Consider the following 27,407-nt stretch of genomic DNA (forward strand, 5'->3'; position numbering starts at 1 on the left):
TTTTTCTCCAAGCACACACAGAATGTTCCTTAGGAAAGCCCAAATGCTAAGTCAAAAAACAAGTCTCAATAAACTAAGAAGGACTGAAACCAAAATATGTTTTTCAGACCAAAGTAGAATTAAATTACAGACGTTAGAAAGAAATTTTAGAAATCCCCAAATATTAGAATATGAAACAAAACAAAGAAGAAATCACAAAGAAATTAGAAAATACCTGAATTGAATAAAAATTAAAACACAATATATCAAAATTTACTGGATGCAGTTAAAGCACTGCTTAGAGGGAAAATGTAATTTTCCCTTAATGTAAAATTCCCTTAATTTCCTTTAATCAGTTATATAGAAAATAAAGCCCTAAAATCAGTGAGATATAAGCTTTTATCTACAGAAAACTAGAAAAAGAGCATATTAAACCCAAAGCAAGCAAGAGGAAATAACAAAATCACAATGGAAACAATAAAGAAAAAGCACATCAAGAAAATCAATGAAATAAAAAGTTAGTTCTTGACAAGGTCAAAAAACGTTGATAAACCTTTAGCTAAACTGATCAAGAAAAAACAAAGATACAAATGGACAAAATCAGGAATGTAAAAGGGGACATCACTACTAACCCTACACAAATTATTAATTAAAAATATTCCCTCGGGGCTTCCCTGGTGGCGCGGTGGTTGAGAGTCTGCCTGCCAATGCAGGGGACACAGGTTCGAGCCCTGGTCTGGGAAGATCCCACATGCCGCGGAGCGGCTAGGCCCGTGAGCCACAATTACTGAGCCTGCGCGTCTGGAGCCTGCGCTCCGCAGCAGGAGGGGCCGCGATAGTGGGGGGACCGCGCACCGCGATGAGGAGTGGCCCCCGCTTGCCGCAGCTGGAGAGGGCCCTCGCGCAGGGACGAGGACCCGGCACAGCCATAGATAGATAGATAGATAGATAGATAGATAGATAGATAGATAGATAGATAGATAGATAAATAAATAAATAAATAAATAAAATTAAAAAAAAAAAAACACCTTTAAAAAAATACTTAAAAAAAAAAAAAAATTCCCTCAATGAATAGCCCAGGTCCAGATGGCATCATTGGTCAATTATATCAAACATTTAATGAAGAAACAGTACCAGTCTTTCACAAATTCTTCCAGAAACTGAGAAGGGACCACTTCCCCAACTCATTCTATGAGGCCAAAGTCAGACAATGACAAAAGGACTGAACTCCTTTATCACAAGAGATAAAAACTATAGCTTAATATCCTTCAAGAATATTAATGAAAACATCCATGAGTAGGAAATCCAATCCAGCAACATAAAATCCAACCCCCATTTATGATAAAAACATTCAACAAACTAGAAACAGAAAACTTCTTCAACCTGATAAAGGGCATATGAAAAACAGAGCTAATATCTTACTTCACAATGAAAGACTGAATGCTTCCCTTAAGGTCAAGGAACAAGGCAAAGATGTCTGCTCCAGCCACGTCTATTTAAATTTTACTGGAGGGTCTCAACAGTGGAAAAATCGCCCCCCCCAAAAAATTTTTTAAAAAAAAAATCCAAATTGGAAAGGAAGATCTAAAACTGATTTTATTTGCGGATGACATGATCCTCTATGTAGAAAACCCTAAGGAATACTCAAAAACAGTACTTAAACTAATAAACAGGTTTATCAAGGTTGCAGGATACAAGATTATTATACAAAAACCCATTTTTTCTACATGCCAGCAATGAACAATCTGAAAATGAAATTAAGAAAACAATTCCATTCACAACAGAATCAAATCAAATAAAATACTTAGGGAACAAGTTTAACAAATGAAGTGTAAGATATACAGCAAACTATGAAATATTGCTGAAATAAATTACAGAAGATTTAAACAGAGAGAACACTTCATATTCATGAATTGGAAAACTCAATGTTAAGATGGCAATCTCCCCATAGTGACCTACAGATTCAGTGCAATTCCAATCAAAATTGGAACCCTCATATATTACCGGTGGGAATGTAAAATGGTACATCCACTTTGGAAAACAGTTTGGTTGTTTCTGAAAAAGTTAAAATAAACTTATCACATGATTCAGCAAATCTACTCTTATATATTTACACAAGGGAAATGAAAATATATGTTCACACAAAGATTTCTATGTGAATATTCATAGCGGTATTATAGCCAAAAACTTGGAGTCAAATCCATCAACTAGTGGATGGATAAACAAACTATGGTACATCTATACAAGAGAATAAAAAGGAACAAACTACTACTTCCTTACAAGCTACTACTTACATGGCTAAACCTCAAAAACATTATGCTAAGTGAGAGAAGCCAAACACAAAAGACCATGTAATATATGATACCATTTATAAGAAATTTTTGGAAGAGACATTTAGAGAGACAGAAAGCATATCAGTAGTTGCTCAGGGTTGGGAATTGGAATGGGTGATTGACCACAAATGGTTAAGTTTTGCGGGTAATGAAAATGTTCTAAAATTGGGTCGGGGTGATGATTGCATAACAGTGGAAATTTACTAAAAATTACAGAATTATTACATACTCATGATGGGTGAATATTATGGTATGTAAATTATGCCTCACTAAAGCTGTTAAAACAAAAACGTCACCTCAGAATACTGACTGTTTACAATATTCTAGACCCTATTCTGATTTTATGCTATATAATTCCCCCCTTGATATTTATATAGTTTTTCCATTTATCCACAGAGATTTCACATTTCAAAGAATACAGAAAAACTGTAACTTCTCTCTCCTTTTTTCTTTTAATATCAGCGTTTTGTTAATCTCTAATTCATCTGGAAATTCCTATAATGTATGCAATGAGGAATTAATTTTTGGAACTGAATGAATGAATCCATGAATCAATCTTTGGAACTGCTACTTTGTTTTATGGTTTACTTGTTTATTTTTCAACCAATACTATTTGATAATTATCACTTAATATGTCTTATAACTTCTTCATATATACATTATTGCCATATAATCAAATTCTTTAAAGCAGCTACCATCAAATTTAGCACATCAGAATCAACTGGTAGGCTTTACGAAAAGAAACACAAAAACAAAACAACCCAATTTCATTACTTCCTAAGAATCTGTATTTTTAAAAGCTCCCAGCTGACTCTGACTTTACTCAGATTCAAGAACTACTGCTTTAAACACAGTGCTTCTGTAACTTTAGGTACATAAGAATCACCCAGAATTCTTAAAGTCTTAAGATGAAGATTGATTCACTAAGTCTGCAGTGGTGAATTGAGGTTCTGCATTTATAACAAGCTTCCAGGTGATGCTGATTTTACTGGTAGCAAGGTTTTAAGATATGTATCTTACTTGGTTAAATATTAAATATTAAATACATAAGGTAAACATGGGATGTTAGTATATTTGGGCTTCCCATTAGCCAGGGTATAAGTCCTCATTTATTCTAACTTCTTTTATGCTTGCACATTAAAGTTTTATTGTTCACATATACAGAGTAAGCTAAAGTATCATGTCTAGTGCCCTGATTTTTGTGACTGCCACTTAGGGGATGCCTCTTGACTGCCTGGCTCTGGAGGCCAGAGGATTTTGTGTCCTGGTCCCATGGGACTGTAATGATTTGTGTCACCCAGAAAGAAACTCATACCCCATCTGGTGCCTTGATTTTTGTTACTGCTGCTGGGAACACCTCTACCCCTCCTGGCTCTGGTGGCCAGCAGGGCTTATACGTGTGGTCCCAAAAGACTGTATATATTTGCATACACTTAAAAGCTGATGCCTGAGGATCTGGCTTCTAGTTGTCCTGAACCTGGGTGCTGAGACCCTCCCTTTTGGGACACTGACAGGTCTTAGCACATCCTCAACTACTAGGAACTATTAAAAATGTAATAAGCTGCTTGGACAATCACAAAGGTTTGAGAGACAACCAAGAGCTGAAGTAGGGTTGAATGATAAGGTTCATCTCCTATACAGGCCAGTCCTTCAAGACTGGGAGATGTGGTTGCTTCATCTACTGTATAGAAACCAACAGAGAGTAAAGCAAAATGAAGAAACAGAGGAATATGTCCTAAATGAAAGAACAAGATAAAACCTCACGGAAAAAAAACCTTAATGAAACAAGAGAGTTAAGTAATTTACCTGATAAAGAGTTCAAAGTAATGGTCCTAAAGATGCTCACTGAACTGGGGAGAAGAATGGATAGACACAGTGAGAACTTCAACAAAAAATGGAAAATATAAGAATGTAGCAAATATTTAGAAATCACAGAGCTGAGGGATACAATAACAGCACTGAAAAATACACTAGAGGGGTTCAACAACAGACTAGATGAAGCAGAATAAAGAATCAGTCGACTTCTAGAAGGCAGTGGAACTCACCCAGTTAGAACAGCAAAAAGAAAAAAGAATGAGAAAAAGTGAAGATGGCTTAAGGAACTTTTATGGGACAACATCAAATGGCCTAACATTTGCATCATAGGACTTCCAGAAGGAGAAAACAGAGAGAAAGGGGCAGAAATATTATTTAAGGACATAATGGCTGAAATCTTCCCCATCTGGGGAAGGAAACAGACATACAGATCCAGGAAGCCCGAAGAGCTACAAATAAGAAACATCCAAAGAAACCCATACCAAGGCACATTATAATTAAAAATGCCAATTTAAAGACAAGGAGAGAATATCAAAGGCAGCAAGAGAAAAATAACTTGTTACATACAAGGTAACCCCCCCTAAGGCTATGAGCAGATCTTTCAGCAGAAACTTGTAGGCCAGAAGGTTGTGCATGATATATTCAAAGAGCTGAAAGAAAAAAAACTTCCAACAAAGAATATCTTCCCGGGACTTCCCTGGTGGTCCAGTAGTTAAGACTCCGCACTCCCAATGCAGGGGGCCCGGGTTTGATCCCTGGTCAGGGAACTAGATCCTGCATGCCACAACTAAAGATCCCACACGTGGCAACGAAGATCCCACACATGGCAACAAAGATCCCACATGCTGCAGCTAAGACCTGTTGCAGCCAAATAAATAAATAAACATATATTAAAAAAAAAAAAAAAAAGAATATTCTACCCAGCAACGTTATTAATCAGAAGTGAAGGAGAGATTCTGAAAAAAGATTTCCAGCGAAGCAAAGGAGTTCATCACCACTAAACTGGTCTTATAAGAAACGTTAAAGGGACCTCTTTTAGCTGAAAAGAAATAGCACTGATTAGTAACAAGAACACATATTAGGGGACTTCCCTGGCAGTCCAGTGGTTAAGACTCCATGCTTCCACTGTAGGGGGCATGAGTTTGATCCCTGGTCGGGGAACTAAGATCCCGCATGCTGCATGGTGCAGCCAAAGAAAAAAAAAGAACACATACAAAAGAATAAATCTCACTGGAAAGGTAAATATATAGTAAAGATAGTGGATTAATCCCTTATAAAGCTAGTATGAAGGTTAAAAGACAAAAGTAGTAAAAAATATCAATAACTATGATTATGATAATTAGTTAAGGGATACAGAAGATAATGATTTTTGGACCATCTGGCAACTCTATTTTCAGTTTTTTGAGGAACCTCCATACAGTTTTCCACAGTGGCTGCACCAATTCACATTCCCACCAACAATGTAGGAGGGTTCCCCTTTCTCCATACCCTCTCCAGCATCTGTTATTTGTAGATTTAAAAAATGATGGCCATTCTGACCCGTGTGAGGTAGTACCTCACTGTAGTTTTGATTTGCATTTCTCTAATAATTAGCGACGTTCAGCATCTTTTCATGTTCCTTTTGGAAGATTGGCCTTCATTTTTATGTTCTGTCCTTATCAGGCACCATATCTGTCTGCCTCACAAAATAAATTAGTAGCCTTCAGTGTTTTGTAGCTATTTATGATATAGGTATTATATGTTGAAAAATATTCACCAGTGATCCTAGCAAATTGTCTTGTGTTTCCTATTACAATTGATTTATTCAAAGTATCTAGTTGTGTAGTGTTCTAGATTTTTAAAGTCTAGTTTCTAAATTTTTATAAATGCTATCCATTTCAGTAGTTATGTTAATTTTTTCTACCTTATCACTCTGTTCTTTTCATAGATCCTTTTGAGATTAGCTAGTCCATTATATATAGATTTTTTTTTCTTGCTGAAATAGGCAGGTAGAGTTGAACAAAACTCTAAGTTTAGCTTTGCCAGTCTTAACGAGCTGAAAAATTGGTGACGGGGGTTTTTATGTCTTTCAAGTAGTACATAGCCTTTTGTAGTATGTATTTCTCTTTTTCGTCTGGTTGAAAACCAGCTATGTTTTGCTACTCATTTCTTAGTTTTTGTACCATAATATGAAGATGCTGCATGTAAAATTTATGCTGAAAGTATTTACTAAAAAATTGTGTGTATTCAAATCTGTGCACTAAAGCACACACGCCTACTATTTCCATTTCATTCTCTCAAAAATTTACCTTATTATGATACTGAGAGCAATTAGTTTTTGATTTATTTGAATTGAAATTTTAATAGTGAGGGACTTCGCTGGTGGTCCAGTGGCTAAGACTACGCACACCCGGTGCAGGGGGCTGGGGTTCGATCCCTAGTCAGGGAACTAGATGCCACATGTCATAACTAACAGTTCGCATGCCACAACTAAAGATCCCGCATTGCACAACTAAAAAAGATCCTGCATGCTGCAACTAAAGATCCCACATGCCACAACTAAGAGATCTGGTGCAGCCAAATAAATAAATAAAATAAATATAAAAAGAAAGAAATTTTAACAGTGAGATGTTGTCTCCTACTCAACTGTTATGGTATATAGCTCTTGCATTTATCAGTTTTTGTTTCCCATGGTTTCCAGTTATGTAACCTGGAACACATCTGCTGGCATATAAGAATGGTGTGTAAGACATATCCCAATTTTACAAAAGAAATTTTGAGATACTTTATGTATTTTCATTATATATGAATTGAAAATGATTTTAAATGTACAGGAAAGCACTATTTTGTTCATATAAATAAAGCACACTGTATAATAAACAATTTAGTTGAGGATAATAAGTTCTGAATATGCAAAAATATTCTAAAAACTAAGATAATTTTCTTTTTGGCCACGGGGCTTATGCGATCTTAGTTCCCTGACAAGGGGTCGAACCTGTGCCCTCGGCAGTGAAAGCATGGAGTCCTAACCACTGGACCACCAGGGAGTTCCCAAAACTAAGAAAATTTAAGAAACAAATTGTTTGAGGTATGTTTTCAACAACATAGATATAATGAGGCACACAAATCATAATTCAACGTATTTTATGCTAGGTTCTTCAACCATAATATGGAAATGAAATAAATCACCCCCAATAGGAACATCAAACATTGCAAACAATTTTTTTCATATCTTGGTGTTCTAGCATAGGGCTAAATTCACCCTTGGCTCTGGGCAGAAAAGCCTGCTGGCATAATGCAGGGAGCAAACTGGCTCTAATGAGCAGGGTGATCATAATTAGCTAACAATGTCTACCACAGACCCACCTGGGGAAATGGGGGTGGAATGGAATGTTGCTGTTAACAGATAACAAGGGCTTTCTTCTATGGCCAGTCGATGGGTAAATCACCAGGTCTTCTTCATGGCTCACTCAAGAAATGAAAGGGGGAGGATTTGGCTGCCCAAACACCTGGGCAGGGGTGTAACTGATGACTGACTCCTTACTTTTTCCCAAATCCATTTTTCACCAGCAAATGACACCTGTATCCCTTTGAAGAGTAATCCATATTTTCTCCCACTTGAAAAGACAGCTGGAGGGAAGAAAAAATACCATCCTAGGTTTAGATCTGAAGCATACCAGCCTTTGGACCAAACAATGATTTAAAAATTTTATATTACCAGCCTATATATATATATATATATATATATATAAATAATAGAATTACAAACTATAAAATCTCAGGTACAGAGGAATTCATTTGCTTCAGCTACAGCTCATTAGCCACCTGTTATACCACAGTTAGAATATCAGGTGTATATTATTACGTGGTAGGAAGATTTTCAGTCCTCCTCTGGGATACGAATTTGAAAGACAGCACTGGGTGAAAGTAAGTGCCTGTCTCCTTTCTCTTCAGCTAAGACAGAAAACCTTGAACCAAGGTGAAGATTCAGTGTAGCAATCAAGATAGTCATGCAGAATGCAGCTGAATACAGGAAAATGGTCTGCTGCCTGGCATTTTACTGAGGAGAACACCTGAAAAAAAACACCTGAAGAACAGAAGGCTAGCAGAATTAAACTGGGATTTAATGGCGCAACGGTTTTAGTAGTGGAAGGTCAGAGAAAGCGACCACAAGAAAACCACAAAATGGATTTAGGACTAGGACAACCTGAGTTTGTTCTTAGAGTTTCTTTTGCTACTTATATCCAAATACCATCCCAGGGAAAAGAAAGGCTTTCCTTAACCTACAGGGTTCCATATAAAAAGATTTCAAGACTATTACTACCACCTCCTATCAAATAACTGCAAATTACTTCCACATGAATCCTGAATCACTCCTTGAGAGCCCTGCTCTGCTTATTGTCAGTTTCACTTCAGGAAAGATGAAACTAACCATCAAAGTCATGAGGATGAGAAATGTCCATTGTTTGCCAAAAAAAGTCTATCTGAAAACTACCACTTACAACATCTAATAAAGATAACTAAAATCTAGCCCCTGTCTTCCAGTGACTGGCCCCACTTTGATAAAGTAAAAATGATTGTTTATAAATAGCAATTTGTTATCAGGTCACACAAATCCCCAGGAGAAACAAACCAGAGAAATAAGAACTGCCAAGGTCTACCTAAGAAAGAGGCTAGAAAGGCAGCTTTACATCTAGTCCAAGATGGTATCTTAAAATCCCTGCCTGCTCTTAGAGAATATAGTAGTTTCGGTGACCAATATAATAAAGTGAACATCAGGCAAGAAACATTCATCACTAGACAAAGGGTAAATGGGGAATCTCAAGTTGAAAAGGAATTCTGAAGTGTTTCACTTATTAAGTAGCAACTACAACCAATAATACAAATAGAATGAGAGTATACAAAATGATAAAGGTATGAGTCAAAAATTAGTAGGTAAAGTGGTCAGAATAAATTCTTCAAAGAGCTTATCAATCTTAAAACTATCTCCCTTGGAACAGAAGTATAACCTACAAACCTGCTAAGTTTAGGAAGAGAGTAGAGTTTTGCCTGTTTTCAAAAGTATTTATTCAGAACTTGGTTTCAAAAGTTCATCAATGGGCTTCCCTGGTGGCGCAGTGGTTGAGAATCCATCTGCCAATGCAGGGGACACGGGTTCGAGCCCTGGTCTGGGAAGATCCCACATGCCGCGGAGCAACTAGGCCCGTGAGCCACAACTACTGAGCCTGCGCATCTGGAGCCTGTGCTCCACAACAAGAGAGGCCGCGACAGTGAGAGGCCCGCGCACCGCGATGAAGAGTGGCCCCCACTTGCCGCAACTAGAGAAAGCCCTCACACAGAAACGAAGACCCAACACAGCCACAAATAAATAAATAAATAAATAAATAAATAAATAAATAAATAATAAGGGATCTATCAATCCCTTTAATAAAAAAAAAAAGTTCATCAATGACATTAATTTGCCACCACTGTGATAACCAGACAAAATTTAAAATGTAAGCATATTTCCAAATCCGTTATTATATCATTTATAAATATACATTAAAAATTCCCTTAATTAAATCTCTAGAACTTTAAATATGTAGTGACTATCTGAAGCAGCTCTCTTGAACTGTTTTTAATATATGGCTGAATACAAATAACTTTCAAACAAAAATTTTTACATTACAAAAGTTTCAAAGTTCAGAAAAAATAAACCATAATTTTAAAAAGTGAGTGCAAAAAATATTTTAATTTTTTAAGTAAAAAGGCACGCAATGCATAATCTCAATGTCTAAACTTCCAGAGAGCAATCTACAGGACTCATCCTTGTCACTCTCACAACATTTTTAACACTATATATAAAGTTGCAAGACTGATGCAAAATAAAACTTCCTTCCACTTCACCACTGTTGTTTAGAACAGAATGGCGACTTCTAAACTCTCTTACACTGGACCAAAAAACCAGAAGTGCTATTCCCTTTTCAAATGGCTATTCTTAAACATGTAACCTAAAAGTCCTCTAGAGTTACTACAGCACATAAGGAAGGTAGAATAAATTTATATAACACTGGAGATGTTCTACTAATCTGATTTGCAAAGACAAAGCCTTTTTCAATGTCAAAATCATATCAAAAATGAAAAAACTGTAACATCGAAAAAAGATCCTCAATGATTGAAGATATACAGGAATAATTCTAATAAGGGATGAGGATAGATAGGTAATAAATGGATATAGATATATAAAAATGTAAAATCTTACGGAAAAACCCAAAAGATAACTTGAATAAACAGAATAAACCACATGCCTGAAAGAGAAGAGTGCGGCAGCTTCTTTTCCAAAAATGTCCATGATAATAGTACTAGTCTCACATGCTCTTCAAAACTCTTCAAAACATTGCCATTTCGCTCACAGAGAGATGCCTATTTTCTTCCCTTTCCTTGAATCTGGGGGAAGGCTTATGACTTGTGTTATTCAAATGCTGAAATTCTCCCAAACATAAACCAATCAAACAAGACCTCTCTCTTGGCCTTTTTTTTTTTTTTTTTAAAGGAACTCCTTTATTTACTTATTTATTTATTTATTTATTTATTTATGGCTGTGTTGGGTCTTCGTTTCTGTGCGAGGGCTTTCTCTAGTTGCAGCACGTGGGGGCCACTCTTCATCGCGGTGCGCGGGCCTCTCACTATCGCGGCCTTTCTTGTTGCGGAGCACAGGCTCCAGACGCGCAGGCTCAGTAGTTGTGGCTCACAGGCCTAGTTGCTCCGCGGCATGTGGGATCTTCCCAGACCAGGGCTCGAACCCGTGTCCCCTGCATTGGCAGGCAGATTCTCAACCACTGCGCCACCAGGGAAGCCCTCTCTCTTGGCCTTTTGAGCTGAGCTACCATGTAAGAAGTCTGGCTATCCTGCAGCCATCATGCTGAAATGACCACAAGTGAAAAAGATGCTTCAGGAGCCCTACTTCTTCCATCCCCAGCTGTTTGAATCTTCCCAGTCTAGGCACCATTTATGTAAGGAAGCCTTCTGATGATTCCAGCCTTCAGCCTTGGAACTGTCCACGCTGACACCAAATGCAGCAGAAACTAGCCATTCTCACTGGGCCCTCCTCATCAGACTGCAGATTCAGGAGCATGTCGTTTTTTAGCTCTAAGTTTTCAGGTGGTGTTACACAGCCATAGTTAAGTTGGAAAATAGTACTAGGATGTAAATTATTGATTCATTTATAAATTTAACAAAATTACAATTAATACTCCAAAAAGATTTTGGAGAAAATCTGATAAAATGATTCTGTGGCAGATTAAAGATGGCCATAAATTCTTAGACACAAACCCATTAACCCTTCAGACTAGACAAACTCACAGGTGAATACCACCAAGTGACCCTAGTCAACGTCATGTGGAGCAGAATTCCCAGCCAACCCTGCCTGAACACCTGGCCCACAGACTGTGAACAAATAAAATTACTGAGTTTTAAGTCACTAAGTTTGGAGTAGTTTGTTATGCAGCAACAGATAACTGGAACAGGTTCTAAGATTTATCTAAAAGAATAAACAGTGATAAATAGCTACAAAAATGATAAAATAAGATGCTTTGCTGTTCAGATATGAAATGTAACAAGCTATAAAAGTTATAATATTACAGTGTGGTATTAGAACATAAATACATGACAATTTTAAAAAAACAGAAAATTCTGAAACAGACCCAATTAGATATAAAATTTTACAGAATGATAAATGTATCAAATCAACAGAAAAGGGATATATTATGCAACAAATGGTGCTGGGGCAACTAACTAATTACTTTAGGGGGGATAAGTTATATCTTTACCGTAATCTTTATGCCAAAACAAAAAAATACAGATAGACTGAATATTTGAAAGTAGAAAATAAAGCCATAAAATCACTAGAAAAAAAGACAGATGAATAGTTATACATTCTTTTTTTTTCAAATTAATTTATTTATTTTTGGCTGTGTTGGGTCTTCGTTGCTGCACGTGAGCTTTCTCTAGTTGCGGCAAGCAGGGGCTACTCTTTGTTGCGGTGCGTGGGCTTCTCATCGTGGTGGCTTCTCTTGTTGCAGAGCATGGGCTCTAGGCACGTGGGCTTCAGTAGTTGTGGCTCGTGGGCTCTAGAGTGCAGGCTCAGTAGTTCTGGCCCACAGGCTTAGTTGCTTCGCGGCATGTGGGATCTTCCTGGACCAGGGATCGAACCTGTGTCCCCTGCATTGGCAGGCAGATTCTTAACCACTGTACCACCAGGGGAGTCCCATAGTTATATGTTCTTAAAATGGGCAAGACCTTTCTAAGTATAACAAAAAGCATCAGTCATAGAATAAAAATCTGTCAAATTTGACTATGTAAGAATTATAAGCACTATAAGAAAAAAAGAAAACCAGGAAAACATTTTAAAATATGATAAATACTTATCTTTCATGTATAAAAGTTTTTACAAATTGATAAGAAACAGCTCAACAGAAAAAAAATGGGCAAAGGGCATAAATAGGGACTTCACAGAAAAATATATATGGCCCATTATTTAAAAAAAGAAACACTGACTGGAGGAGAGTAACAGAATCTAGACACTCTACAACACAACATTCATGATGTCCAGGATACAATCCAAAACTATCTAATATATGAAGAACCAAGATAACGGAACACATGCTCAAGAGAAAATAAAATTTGGCAAGTTTGACTCTGAGATGAACCAGAGGTTTAAACAAAAAACAAAGATTTTAAAATGGCTGTTATGATCCTCAACAAAATAAATCAAAACATGCTTTTAATAAATGAAAATCTCATCAGAAAATAAGAAATCTCAGTAGAAAAATAAAGCCAAAAAGACAAAAGCAAGTTCTAGAGCTGAAAAGCTCAGTTTCTGGGGGAAAAAAAAAAAAAATTCAATGAATGAACTTAACAGCCAAATGGAAACAGCAGAGGAAAAAGTTAGTGAACATGAAGATAGGTCAATAGAAATGATCCAAGATGAAGAACACACACACACAACATTTTTTAAAAATAAAAGAACAGTCTCAGGGACCTATATGATTAGATTAAACAGGCCAGCATATTTGTAACTGGAATGCCACAAGGAGTGGAGAAAGAAAATGGGACAGAAAAAATATTTTAGGAAATAATGATTGTAATTTTCCCAAATTTGATGAAAGCATCATAGTCAAACTATTGATATACAAACATTAAGAGCAAATCTTGAAGGCAGCAAAAGAAAAACAACATATTATATACAAGGTAAAAAAATACACTGATTTACAACCTATTTCTTATCAGGAATCATGGAAGGACAAAAGAAAGTGGAATAACATCTTTGAAATGCCTTTGAAAGAAAAAATAACTCATACTTCCATATATTCAGTGAAAATATCCTTCCAAGAATAAAGGCAAAATAGAAATGTTCACAGACTGTTTTAAAAATTAAGAAAATTAATTGGCAGCAGACCTACAATACAAAAAATGCCAAAGAAATTTCCTTAGACTTAAGGGAATTGATACCAGATAAAAACTTGGATCCTCAGAAAACAATAAAGAACACTGAAAATGATAAATATCTTGTTAATGCAAAAACTTTTTTCCTGATTGCCTTTTCCTCTTAATTCTTTATAAACCATTAAACAGTTCAAAGAAAAACCTATATCACTATTTTATGGTTCATAATGCACTACATATAACAACTATAATATAAAGGATGAGATGGTTTGAGAGCTTTAACACTGCAAGATTTCAATATTTAATGAGAAGTGGTATGTTATTAATTGTAGGTGAGCTGTGAAAAGCTAAGGATGTATACCACCATCCCTAGGGCAACTACTAAAAACATAATGCAAAGAAGTACAGCCAAAATACCAAAAGGAAATTGAAGTCAAATTCTAAAAATATACTTCAAATAATCCAAAAGTGAGGGGGGTAGGCAAAAAGGAACATAAAAACAAAAAACAGGAGACAACAGAAAACAAAAAATAATATGGTAACCCAAACCTGACCATATCACTAATTATATTAAACATTAATGGACTAAAAATTCCAATTAAAAGGCAGAGACTGTCAGAATGCATAATAAAACAATACCCACTCTGTGCTGTCTATGAGAGACACAGGGACTTCCCTGGTGGTCCAGTGGTTAAGACTTCACACTCGCAATGCAGAGGGCCCGGGTTCGATCCCTGGTCAGGGAACTAGATCCCGCATGCTGCAACTAAAGGTCCCGCATGTCACAACAAAGACCCGGCGCAGCTAGCTAGCTAGCAAATAAATAAATATTCAAAGAGACACAGTTAAACCATAAAGACAGATAGGGTAAAAGTAAATGGATAGAAAATAATACACCATGTAAACAGTAAGCATAAGAAGGCTGGAATATTAATATTAGATAAAACAGATTTCAAGACAAAATCTATTCAAAATACAAAGAGAGGCATGCTATATACATAAAGGACAATTTGTCAGGAAGACACAGCAATCATAAGTGTGCATGTGGCCAATAACAGAGCTTCAAAATAAATGAAACTAAAATTCACAGAACTAAAAAGAGAAGCAGATCATTCCACAACTATAATTGTGATTTTAACACCTCTCATAGTAATTGGCAAAACAGCTAGGCAATATATCAGAAAAGACATAGCTGACCTTTCTTTACTTTGTATTTATAGAACATCATACTCAACAACAGCAGAATAGAAATTCTTTTCATAAGCATATGCTATATGTTTACCATGATAGACCATATCCTGAGCTGTAAAACATTTCAATAAATTAAAAAAGATTAAGATTATATAAAGAATGTTCTTTAGCCATAATGGAATTAAATTAGAAATCTATAACAATAAGATCAAGAGAAAAACAGAAATATTTGGAAATTAACAACACACTTCTAAATAATCAGTGAGTCAAACAAGAAATCACAAAAGAAATTTCAAAATATTTTGAATGGAAGGAAAATGAAAATACCACAGAGCAAAATTTGGGATGCAATTAAAACAGTGTTTACAAGGAAACTTACCACTTTGGATGACTGTGTTAGGAAAAGAGATCCGAAATCAATAACCTGAATTTTCACTTTAAGAAGCCAGAAAAGGAATAGCAAATGAAACCCAAAATAACCAGGAAGGAAACAATAAAGGGCAGAAATCAATTAAAGAAAAATAATAGACAAAAATTAATGAAACCAAAAGCTAGTTCTTTAAAAAGACTGATAAAATTGCTAAGCCTCTGCCAATACTGCTCAAGAAGAAAAAAGAAAAAGTAAGAGAGGCCACAACTTATCAGTATCAGAAATGAATATGGGTATATCACTATAGATCCTGCAGCTATTAAAAGTATAAGGGAGTATTATTAAAATTTTTATGCTAATAAATTTAACAACCTAGGTGAAATGAACAAATTTCTTGGAAGGCACAAATGACCAAAATTGACCCAAGAAGAAACAGATAACCTTAATAACCCTATATCAACTAAAGAAATTGCATTCATACTTTTAAAACTTCCTTTAAGAAAAATTCAAGACACAGATGGCTTCCCTGGTATATTCTATCAAATGTTTAAGGAAACAAAACCAATTTTACACAAACTCTTTCAGAAAATAAAGAAGGCAGGAACAATATTCAATTCATTTTATAAGATCAGTATTATCCTAATATAAAAGGCAGACACAGACATCAGAAGAGAATTACAGACCACCTCAAGAACATAAAACATAAGTAGCAAAAATCCTTAACGAAATGTTAACAAATTGAATCCAATGGTATATACAAAGAAAAATTCATCACAATCAAGTGGGGTTTAATCTGGGAACTCAAGGTTAGTTTAACTTCTGCAAATCAAAGCAATTCACCATATTAGAATAAAGGAGAAAAGGAACGCAACTGTTTGAATAAACACAGAAAAAGCACTTGACAAAATTTAATATTCTTTCATAATTAAAGGTAGATGATAACTTTCTCGACCAGATTAAAACTAACAGCTAAAATCATACTCAATGATAAAAAGCTCGAGACTTCCCCGGCGGTCCAGCGGTTAAGACTTCACCTTCCAATGCAGGGGGTGCAGGTTCAATCCCTGGTCAGGGAGCTAAGATCCCACATGCCTTGTGGCCAAAAAACCAAAACACAAAACAGAAGCAATATTGTAACAAATTCAATAAAGACTTTAAAAATGGTCCACAGCAAAAAAATCTTAAAAAAAAAAAATGATGAAAGGCTCAATGTTTTCTAAGATCACGAACAAAGCAAGGATGTCCACTCTCCCCACCTCCATTTAAACAGTGTTCTGGAGTACCTAGCCAATGCAATAAGGGGGAAAATAAATAAAAGGCATATGGGTGAGAATTTAAGAAGTAAAATTGTCCTCATTGATAGATGACATGTTCACGCACATATCAAACTCTAAGGAATCTACAACAAAGCTACTAGAACTAATAAGTTAATGTAGCACAGTTCCAGGATATGAGGTTAATAAACAAAATCCAATTGTATTTCTATATACTATCAATAAACAATCAGAAGATAAAAATTTAAAAAACAACCCCATTTACAATAAAATAGAATGAAAAAATAATATACTTAAGAATAAATTTAATGAAAGATGTGTAAGATCTATACACTGAGAACTATAAAACATTGTAAAGGGAAATTATAGACAACCTAAATAAAAATACACTATGTCCATGGATCCATGTTCATCGGCTTCAAGGACTTAATATTGCTCAAATAGCAAAACTTCCGAAATTTATCTTTATATTCAATGCAATTCCAATCAAAATTCTGCAATCTTTTTTGAAGAAATCAAGAACTGATTTTAAGGACTTACAATACCTGATTTCGAGACATATTATAAAGCTACAGAAATCAAGATGGTGTGGTATTGGCATAATGATAGACACACAGACATAAAACAGAGTAGAGTCCAAAAACAGACCCATGCTTACATGTCAACTGATTTTCAACAAAGAGAGGCCAAGGTAGTTTCAATGGAAGGAAAGAGTTTTTCAATCAATGGTGTTGGAACAATGGGATAACCATATGCGGAACAATGAACATGACCCTTAACTCACGCTATATACAAAATTAATTCCAAGTTAATCACAGACCTAAATATAAGAGTTAAAACTATTAACGTTCAGAAAAAATAACAGGAGAAAATTTTTGTGACTTTGAGTTAGACAAAGATTTCTAAAATAGGACACAAAGAAGCACAAGCTATAAGAGGGGAAAAAAAAGATGAAATGGACTTCCCTGGTTGTGCAGTGGTTAAGAATCTGCTTGCCAATGCAGGGGACACGGGTTCGAGCCCTGGTTTGGGAAGATCCCACATGCCGCGGAGCAACTAAGCCCGTGCGCCACAACTACCGCGTGCTGCAACTACTGAAGCCCCCACGCCTAGAGCTCATGCTCCGCAATGAGAGAAGCCACTGCAATGAGAAGCCCGCACACTGCAACGAAGAGTAGCCCCCTACTTGCAGCAACCAGAGAAAGCCTGTGAGCAGCAAAAGACCCAACACAGCCAAAAATAAATAAATAAATACATAAATTTAAAAAAAAAACGATGAAATGAACTTTATTGAGATAAAAAATTTTGCCTTTCTACAAATAACAAATGCTGGAGAGGATGTGGAGAAAAGGAAACCCTCCTATGCTGCTGATGGGAATATAAATTGGTGCAGCCACTATGGAGAACAGTATGGAGATTCTTCAGAGAATTAAAAATAGAGTTGCCGTATCATCCAGCAATTCTACTCCTGGGCATATATCCAGAAAAAACTATAATGCAAAAAGATACATGCACCCCCTATGTTCACTGCCACACTATTCACAATAGCCAAGACATGGAAGCAACCTAAATGTCCATCGACACATGAATGGATAAAGAAGATGTGAGATACACACACACACACACACACACACACACACACACACACTGGAATATTAGCCACAAAAAAGAATGAAATAATGCCATTTGCCGCTACATGGATGGACCTAGAGATTACTGTACTAAGCGAAATAAGTCAGAAGGAGAAAGACAAATACCATATGACATCACTTATACGTGGAATCTAAAATATGACACAAATGAACTTATCTACAAAATAGAAACAGACCCACAGACATAGAGAACAGACTTGTGGTTGCCAAGGGAGAGAGGGGGGCAGGGGAGGGCTGGATTGGCAGTTTGGGGCTAGCAGATGCAAACTATTATATATAAAATGGATAAACAACAAGATCCTATTGTATAGCACAGGGAACTATATTAATAACCTGTAATAAACCATAATGGAAATGAAAAACAAACAAAAAAACACAAAAAACAAAAAACTTTTGCTCTTCTAAAGAAACTGCTGAGAAAATGAAAAGGCAAGCTACTAAATGGGAGAAAATATTTTTAAAACATCTGACAAAAGGCCTGTATCCAGAATATTTATATCTCTTTCCATAGTAAAAAGACTAACAATCCAATTAAAAATGGGCAAAAGACGTGCACACTTTATAAAAGAAGATATGCAGGGGACTTCCCCAGTGGTGCAGTGGTTAAGAATCCGCCTGCCAACGCAGGGGACACAGGTTCAACCCCTAGTCTGGGAAGATTCCACATGTCACAGAGTAACTAAGCCCGTGAGCCACAACTACTGAGCCTGCGCTCTGGAGCCCACGTGCCTAGAGCCTGTGCTCCGCAACAAAGAGAAGCCTCCGCAATGAGAAGTCCGCACGCTGCAACGAAGAGTAGCCCCTGCTCGCCGCAACTAGAGAAAGCCCGCTCACAGCAACGAAGACCCAATGCAGCCAAAAAAAAAGAGAAGATACGCAGATGGAGAATATGCACAAGAAAAACAAAATTCAACATCAGTAGTCAAAGAAATGCAAACTAAAGCCACAGTGAGATTCTACTACACACTCACTCTAGAATGACTAAAGCTTAACAAGACTGACATTTTTAGCACTAACCACACTACACTGTGATTATGGACATGTCTCTCTATTCCAATAAAATATAAGCTCATAAGGGAGAAAGAAAAAGACTGACAATAAAGAGTGGTGGTGAGGATTTGGAGCAGCTTGAACTCTCATACATTGCTGGTGGGAATACAGAATATACAGACACGTTGGAAAGCATTATGGCAGTATCTTATAAACTTAAGCATATACTTAGCATGTGACCTAGCAATTCCACCTCTAGGTATCTACCCAAGAACAATGAAAATATATATCCATGTAAAGACTGGTACACAGAAATTCTTAACAGCCAAAAATTCAGTGCACTCCAAATGTCCATCAAGTGATGAATGGTAAATTTTAGTACATCCATAGTATATGTAATACAACTTGATATTACAAACAATTGAAATATTAATAAACAACATGATGAATCTCAAAACATTATGCTAGGTAAAAGAAGTGAAACACAAAAGACTATGTGCTATATGATTCCACTTGTTTGAAACTCTAGAAAAGACAAAACTATAGGGACAGGAAGTAGATCAATATTTGCCTGGGGTTGCAGGTGGGAGAGGGGACCAACTGCAAACGAATGGGAAGAAACTTTTTAGGGTTAGAGATCCATTCTAATGTCCTGATTGTGATGGTGGTTGCACAAATGCATATAACTACCAAAGTTCATCAAAGTGTACCATTAAAATGAGTGAATTTTACTGTACATATAAATAAAACTTTAAGAAAAAGAACACACAGTCAGAAAACAAAAGAAATGGTACTCCACTTTACTAGTTACAAACACTGATGATATAAATGTTTATGTCCCCCCAAAATCTGGTCAGAAATCACTTTTGATTTTTTGATTAAGTTAAACAGTCTACAGTAGGATAGAGTACTGGGTACAAGTGGCCCAAAGTAAGATAAAAGACTGCGATAAAAATGCTAGATCTTTTCAAAATTAATTAATTAATTAATTAATTTATTTATTTATTTTTTGCTGCGTTGGGTCTTTGTTGCTGTGCGCGGGCTTTCTCTAGTTGCAGCGAGCAGGGACTATTCTTCGCTGCGGTGTGCGGGCTTCTCATTGTGGTGGCTTCTCTTGTTGCAGAGCACAGGCTCTAGGTGTGCAGTCTTCAGTAGTTGTGGCATGCGGGCTCAGCAGTTGTGGCTCGTGGGCTCTAGAGCACAGGCTCAGTAGTTGTGGTGCACGGGCTTAGTTGCTCTGCCAGCATGTGGGATCTTCCTGAACCAGGGCTTGAACCCGTGTCCCCTGCATTGGCAGGCAGATTCTTAACCACTGCGCCACCAGCGAAGTCCAATGCTAGATCTTAAAAAAGAAACTGGTTTATGTACTAAACGTTTTGTGCTTTGGTCTAATATTAACATGTCTGTGTAAAATGACAAAAAGAACCACTGTTAAATCACATTATTATTTCCTGTCATTCTGCATTATTCCAGATTGCTAAATGTGTTCTTTCCAAGAAGTTTGATTGAATTACTGTATACATTTACTGTCCTATGTGACAGTTTTGTCATTGTTAGAGATTTCAGTAATTAAAATGGGAAACAGAAGTTTAGGTTATTTTCCTTATCAAAACTATCTTCCTTGGAGCTACATTATTATGATGGTTTTCATGCTCTTGTACATTTCATGTTTTAAGCTGAGTGCAGTTTAGGGGATCCTCTCTAATTTCAGGAAGGTACTTCTTTCCTTCACCACTGTGATCTGACGTGTGACAAATTTGTACTATACACTATGTAAATGGCTAACAAGTCAATTGCTCACCAACTGAATGTACAAATCTTAGTGCTGGTGCTAAAATCTCTTCATGATAGTCACCATGATCTCAAAGTTTGTTTCAAAATTTGCAAGCATCAAGTGTCAATCAAATCTGAAGATGAAACACTAATGAATGTTGAATTCTCACGCTTTAGGTGTATTTCCTTTTTTAGATTTTTTGGTTCTCTGCTATTTTTACAGTACTGTTTCATTTAAATTTCCTACATGCCAACTTCGTTTGTGTGATTGAAATAAAATTGCAGCATATACATGTTTAAAAAAATAATTTGTTGTTTAAGTCAAAAAAAAAAAGAAAGAAATGACATTGAAACCAAGAGCTATTGTTTTTTTCTCCAATTGCCTTGGTAAATACTATACTAATGATGAAAGGCATTAATTAGTACAACAATTCTTGAAAGTAATTTGGCACTGTACACCTAAATTCTTTAAAAATGAGTGGACCTTTTGACCCAGCAATTCTATTTCTAGGAATTTTTACTACAGAAATAATCATAAAAATTAAATAAGACTATATACAAGAATAGTATTGGAAAGCTTTTCATAATGACAAATAACTGGGATAAAGCCCTGTATGTCCAACAACAGGTGATCAGTTAAATAATAAAACATCCATTCAATTAAAATGATGTGCCCAATAATATACGTGTCCTTCCCAATGTACGAAAATATACTTCTTTACTGCATTTTACGTTGGTACCTTTCACAAAAATGTTTATCCTCTACCTGTGGGAGTTATGGTATAAAGAAGTGACTAATAACTATCACAACAGTCAGATTTCTAACATTAGAAGAAAACTAATTAATCATTACTGTCCTCTTTTACCCCAGATTGGGCATATGAAGTCATATTTTCTGTCTAATTCTTATGACGATTAATGGAAAGAAGGAAAAAAAGAACCTTTGCACTTTACTCAGTATTATCACAAAAGATCTGATATGAGCAACTATTTCACTTCAAAAGGGCTTTGACCCACAAATTTAATTAGTTATTTTAATGATTTACTTACAGTTTGCCCTGTAATAGACAAAGGAGTAACAGAAGGTTCTAGTATACACTTTTTAGGTTTGTATTACTTGGGTCTCAGTTCCTTATCTATAAAAGAAAAATGGTAAGGTACAGGATTGGTCATTTCTAGTTCTAAGGAAGATTAATATACTAAAAATCAGTCAATGCTTTTAAAAATTACTGGCAAATGCAAAGTGTCAAGAAATAAACCTTTGTCGGTTAGTCTGGGATATCTTGTAAACATTCACTTAAAGAAGAAAAAAGAAAGAAGGAAAAGAATAAGATCCTTATTAAATCCTGGTGAATTTAAACCCAGGGAACATTCACTATCAACCTGTCAAGGAGACTAACAAAGGCAGGAATCACAACTAAAAAGTGATATATCCTCAATGGTCTCCTAGTTGCTAAAATTTAAAGTCAGTTATCTTACTTGAAGACAGTGAAAATGTATAGCATCTATCAATATAACCACGTCAGCATCAGGAAATAAGATGTCTAAGAGTCCCACAACTACAGGTAATTCAAACAGAAAAGAACAATACACTAACAGTTATTCGAGGCTAATAATTTATTGTGCCTGCTTTAAAATAATGTTTCCCAATCCAATGAGGTTCAGATATTCAAAGTAAGGATAATTAATTTATAAAAATGAAATACAACTTGGATTTCCACCTAACAAATAGTATTATGCCTAACAAATTTGCCCTGCAACTCAGCATAACTTAATTCAAAGAAGAGAGTAAATAACCTATGTAATATGTTTGCAAATTTGACTGTAAAGAAAGATTTGAATTTCATTCATTTAATGCCAAATCAAAGAAAACAAGTTAAATTTACAAATACACAAGAAATGAAACTCATTTATTAAACCTTCTTAATAAAGGAAATAATTACATTTGGGAGAAATGGTCAATTATAAATATTATACATTAGCTAAATTTAAATTTTTCCATAATCAACCAACCATCTGAACTATCTTTGCAATATGAACATGTTTTTTGTGCAGTTGCCTTCAGAAGTTACACGATAAAAATGACTTGTAACATGGCCCTTTTACCTTGGTGCCTCATTTTTAAGTTAAATTACATCCCAAACCAAAGTGAAATACAATGTGGAATCTAAAAAAGATGATACAAATGAACTTACTTACAAAACAGACACAGACTCACAGATTTTGAAAACAAACTATGGTTACCAAAGGGGAAAGGTGGGGGGTGGAGGGATAAATTAGGAGTTTGGGATTAGCATATACACACTATTATATATAAAATAGATAATCAACAAGGACCTACTGTATAGCACAGGGAACTCTACTCAGTATTCTGTAATAACCTATATGGGAAAAGAATCTGAAAAAGAATGGATGCATGTATAACTGAATCACTTTGCTGTACACCTGAAACTAACAAAACATTGTAAATCAACTATACCCCAATATAAAATAAAAATTAAATTAAAAAAAAAGAAAATAAACAAAAAAACCAAAGTGAAAATTTGGCTCAAGCAAAGTTCCATCAGGTGGAAGAAGAATAAAACTATCATTAAGTGTGACTGGAGATGGTGGTGATGGGATGTGATGCTGCGACATATTAAGACACAGCCAGACAAAACAAAGCATGAAACAAGGGAAAGGCTCCATCTTATCACTGTTTAGACCCCACAGTGTTGCATTCATATATTCTACAAGGCAACTGCTGGGAGAAGAATGCACCTCTTATTTTCTAACAGAAAAGGAAATGATTCTTTAACTGCCAATAGTAAGGGATTTCTTAAACTGTCTCCCTGACATTAGTGATTTGTAAAAATAAATTTTTATTAGGGCCTCATTTCTTTATTGAGGAAGACAAAGATGTTTCAATATTATTTTTCCTTTTCTCTCTGCAGTTTGGAAATAGAGGTGGGAGTGTGTAACTAGAGAAGTGTCTTCAAGATCTACAGGAGCTTTTAACTGACTTATATCAGTGGCCCACTGAAAGCATGTCTTTTGATTGCCAGGTGTCAGGATTCCAACATTAAAGTTAAGGTAACCTCTCAGTCCAAGTGCAATGGTTGACAGACATTTTCTCCTCCTTCAGTACTCCTCTGATTATATTTCCTTAGGTCCAGAGATCTGAGGATATAGTAGAGGAGGATTTTTAAAAATTTAAGAACACTTCGTTTTCAAAAACTCAAGTCTATATACCAAGTGAGTCACAATAATAACAGTTCTGTTAGGTTTTGGTCAGCACATTTTTTTAGGCTTAATTAAGTAAACTAGGGTAAAAGTAAACTATATATATTGTACTTTTTTTCTCATGTGTGAAATTATAATTTTACATAGTAGAATCAAGAACATATGCATTTTGTGATCCTCTTCAACAACAATTCCTATTTTCAGTGAGTCAGTATGAAGTCCAGAATGCTACTTAAGCCTTGTTTCTGTAGTACAGTGGCTAGCATGTTCATGTCACAGAATGCTGTTTAAACTAGATTCTTCTGAAACCAGTTAAGTAGCTACCATTCTTTTTCAACTTTTTCAAAATAAGTATATTCTTGACCTATAAAAGAATGCTTGTGCTGACAATTGCTTGCATATCACTATTTAATAAGTAAGGCATCATGATGAATGTGCAATTACATTTCATCTGTGAGAGAGACTTCGATGGAGAAACGTGGGAAATTTTGGAAAAGTAAATTCCCCATTCTGGTGTTATGATTTTAAGAAAAGAGCAATAGTTGCAACACACAACGAAGAGAAAAGGACAGGAACATACCTGAGGGAAGATGACTTCTATTTGAGCCAGCTATTTTAGAAAATCCTAGAAAACTTACAGTGAGTGTCAGAATGCCATCTGGCTGTACTACTGATGTAATTTTTAAATGTAACTTTAAGGATTGATGCAATCCAGGGGAAGCAGAGGGGAGGGAAAACCTAAGGGAATAATCACTTCCACTATATTTATTTTAAGTGCAGATTTGGCATCATATGATACTTTACATCCTGATGAAGTGAATTTTACTGACACCTTGCTTTATAATAAAGCCCTTGAAGATTAAGAAATTACACAATAGCAATAGGATCCTTGACTCTAGAATTGAGCCTTGGATAGACAGATGCATCTTTTCCAAAAGAACTCTAAATTTCTTTCACAACTATGTCAGTTATAGTCTGGGGAAGAAGAAAAAAAATAAAATAAAATAATTCCATCACATGTAGAAGCTACTAATCTGTGTTAGAAATGGAATGAATCGGATGCATTGCCGTGTCTAATAGAATGGTCAGCAAACTCTTCCCTAGGGTCCAGGTGACTGTCTAAGTTGACTACCCTCCTAGTTTGAGGGGTGCTGCATTGCTGGGGAGAGAGGGAGATAAAACAGGAGGACGAGGACCAGGAGGCAGCAACAGTAGTATGGTGTGACATTTAACAGTACCATATATAACTCAGTCTTTTCTCCCATGAATACAATCCTCTCCTAGTACACATAGCAACAATTTCCACTTGAGGTGGCTGATGGTTATTACTTGTGCCTTCCCAGTGTTCTTTCTCATCTTAGACTGATAAGCAGATCACATTCCCCACCATCCAAAAAGACTTCTTAGGAAACTGAAAAAGTGGAGCTAACCCTTTTCCTCTTTCATTAAGGAAAGAGCTGTAAGGATGTGTACTGAGAGCTGCCTCTGCCATGTGGAGAAACCAATTCAAGAAAATAATCACAATTTGCAGAGAAAGAGAAAGGAGACAATAATCCTGATAATATTCAAGTCTTACATTTCATTTATACCTAAGGCTAGTTCTACTTCTATCCATCTTGAGGTCTGGTTATGTGAGCCAACAAATCTTTTTTGCTAGTTTGAGTTGAACTTTTGTAATCCAAAAGACTCAACTCTTACACCAACTTTTACTAGATGTTCATTTTTACCTGTATAAAAATATTAGCTTTTGTCTCTCCTTCCCTTACCCTCACAGATCATAAACATTGTAATTTGCCCTTCCAGCAAACCCCTAAGAGATGTCAATGTCTAAAATAATCTTTTTTCAGATATTTAATCTCTTCATGACTGACCTTACATTATATATTACCATGGATGCAAATCAGTAGCTCCTTTGTCAACTCCCCGTATCTCTCCCCAACCTACTTCCCTTTCCGGTATGCAAGCCTTGGACTCAGCCAGCAAAGGACAAGTGGCTATAGCTGGGTTAACAGTGCACTATTTATAAATATACCCACGATAGTCATTTCAAAGGTGCAAAAGAGAAAAGCAGCCTCACTGAAATGTGTTCTCGCTTTTAGATTCAGGACAGGAACGATTTGACATCAACTTTCAAACTACTTGGGCTCGAAACTACTTTTGGATTTGTTTTGGTGGTGTATTTGTTCAGAAATCTGAAGAAAGAATGTAACCATTCCCTATATAGCAAATCCTAGGAACTTGTAGAAAATTATAGCCTTTTCAGAGAACTTAATTTCACTTCATATAAATAAAAACAAATCATTTTACTTGTTCAGAGGTTATTAAGTATCATCTGGTGAGGATATAACTGCTACTGGCAAAACTTGTGAATCTATCATCTTCTAGTAAAAATATTACAGCTTCTTTCTGCTACCCTTGTTACTGAGCAATAGTCATTTTTTGTAATCTTTCTTGTCATTCTCTTTTTGGAGATGTTGAGTTGAAATTCTACTGTGTTCTAATGCAAACCATATCCTGACTTTGGCAGTCTGACAGCTGAATAAGGCCTGACACAATGTTCATCAATTATTAACACTAGCAGGAACTATTAAGGAGTCTAGTGCAACATCAATAAATTAGCTGAACAAATGAAATAAATGAATAGTGAGAGCCTTTGATGTGCAATTTTCATGGGAAAGATTGTTACCTTCATTTTTCAAAAAGGAAAATTGATGCCCAGAGAAGTTAACAAATTTGCCTTGGGTCACAGAGAATAAATAGCAGTACTGGGATTGGATTAAAGTCTGTAAAACTCAGACAGTATGTGTTCTTTTTTCTATACCAGGCAGCTTTCTCTGAACTCTGAAGGTCTATGAAGCAGCAATTACAAAGCTGTCCCTCTATACCTTCTAAGGACCCCTTTGACCACAATTACATTTCACAGAATTCTCCTTTTTATTATAAATCGCTCCTCTTGATATGCTTATAGAGTCAGTTAAGGGAATATGCAGTGAGGACAGGGAGGGAGAGTTAATGGGGACCGCCCACAAAAGCTCTACTTTTGGAAATGCTATTATATATAGATCAGCCTACTTTAGGAGTGCTCAATTTTGGTTTCATTAAGTATGTATGTATTTCAGAGCCAGAACTATATTTAAAAAACCCATTGTATATTTTTCCAGCATCTGGTCACAAGAATATTTCAAAGAAAGCAAAGTCCTTTGTTTCATTAATGTATGTTCCCACCTCCTCCTAACCCCCTTCCCAGCCAGTTATCATTCATTAGTTGGGAGACAGCATTTCTCAAAAATGTAGATTAGGAAAAGTATAAGGATATAACAAAAATTAAACCATTTAGTTTCTTAGCTGTTTCTGCACAAGGACAGGACAGTCTGTTTCACCTTTATCTCCCTACCACTTGTTACAC

General features: G+C 35.8%; 1 protein-coding gene and 1 non-coding gene across 5 annotated transcripts in view; one reads left to right on the plus strand and one right to left on the minus strand.

Moving 5' to 3' along the window:
• Nucleotides 1-27,407, minus strand: part of NLK (nemo like kinase) — a 151,988-nt gene that overhangs the window by 77,290 nt on the left and 47,291 nt on the right. The gene's annotated exons all lie outside the window — the stretch shown is intronic.
• Nucleotides 14,203-14,275, plus strand: TRNAA-CGC (transfer RNA alanine (anticodon CGC)). The gene has a single exon. It is a non-coding gene; the product is annotated as a tRNA-Ala (tRNA).

Source organism: Eubalaena glacialis, chromosome 19 (assembly GCF_028564815.1).
Source record: "Eubalaena glacialis isolate mEubGla1 chromosome 19, mEubGla1.1.hap2.+ XY, whole genome shotgun sequence".
In the NCBI taxonomy this organism is placed as follows: Eukaryota; Metazoa; Chordata; class Mammalia; order Artiodactyla; family Balaenidae; genus Eubalaena; species Eubalaena glacialis.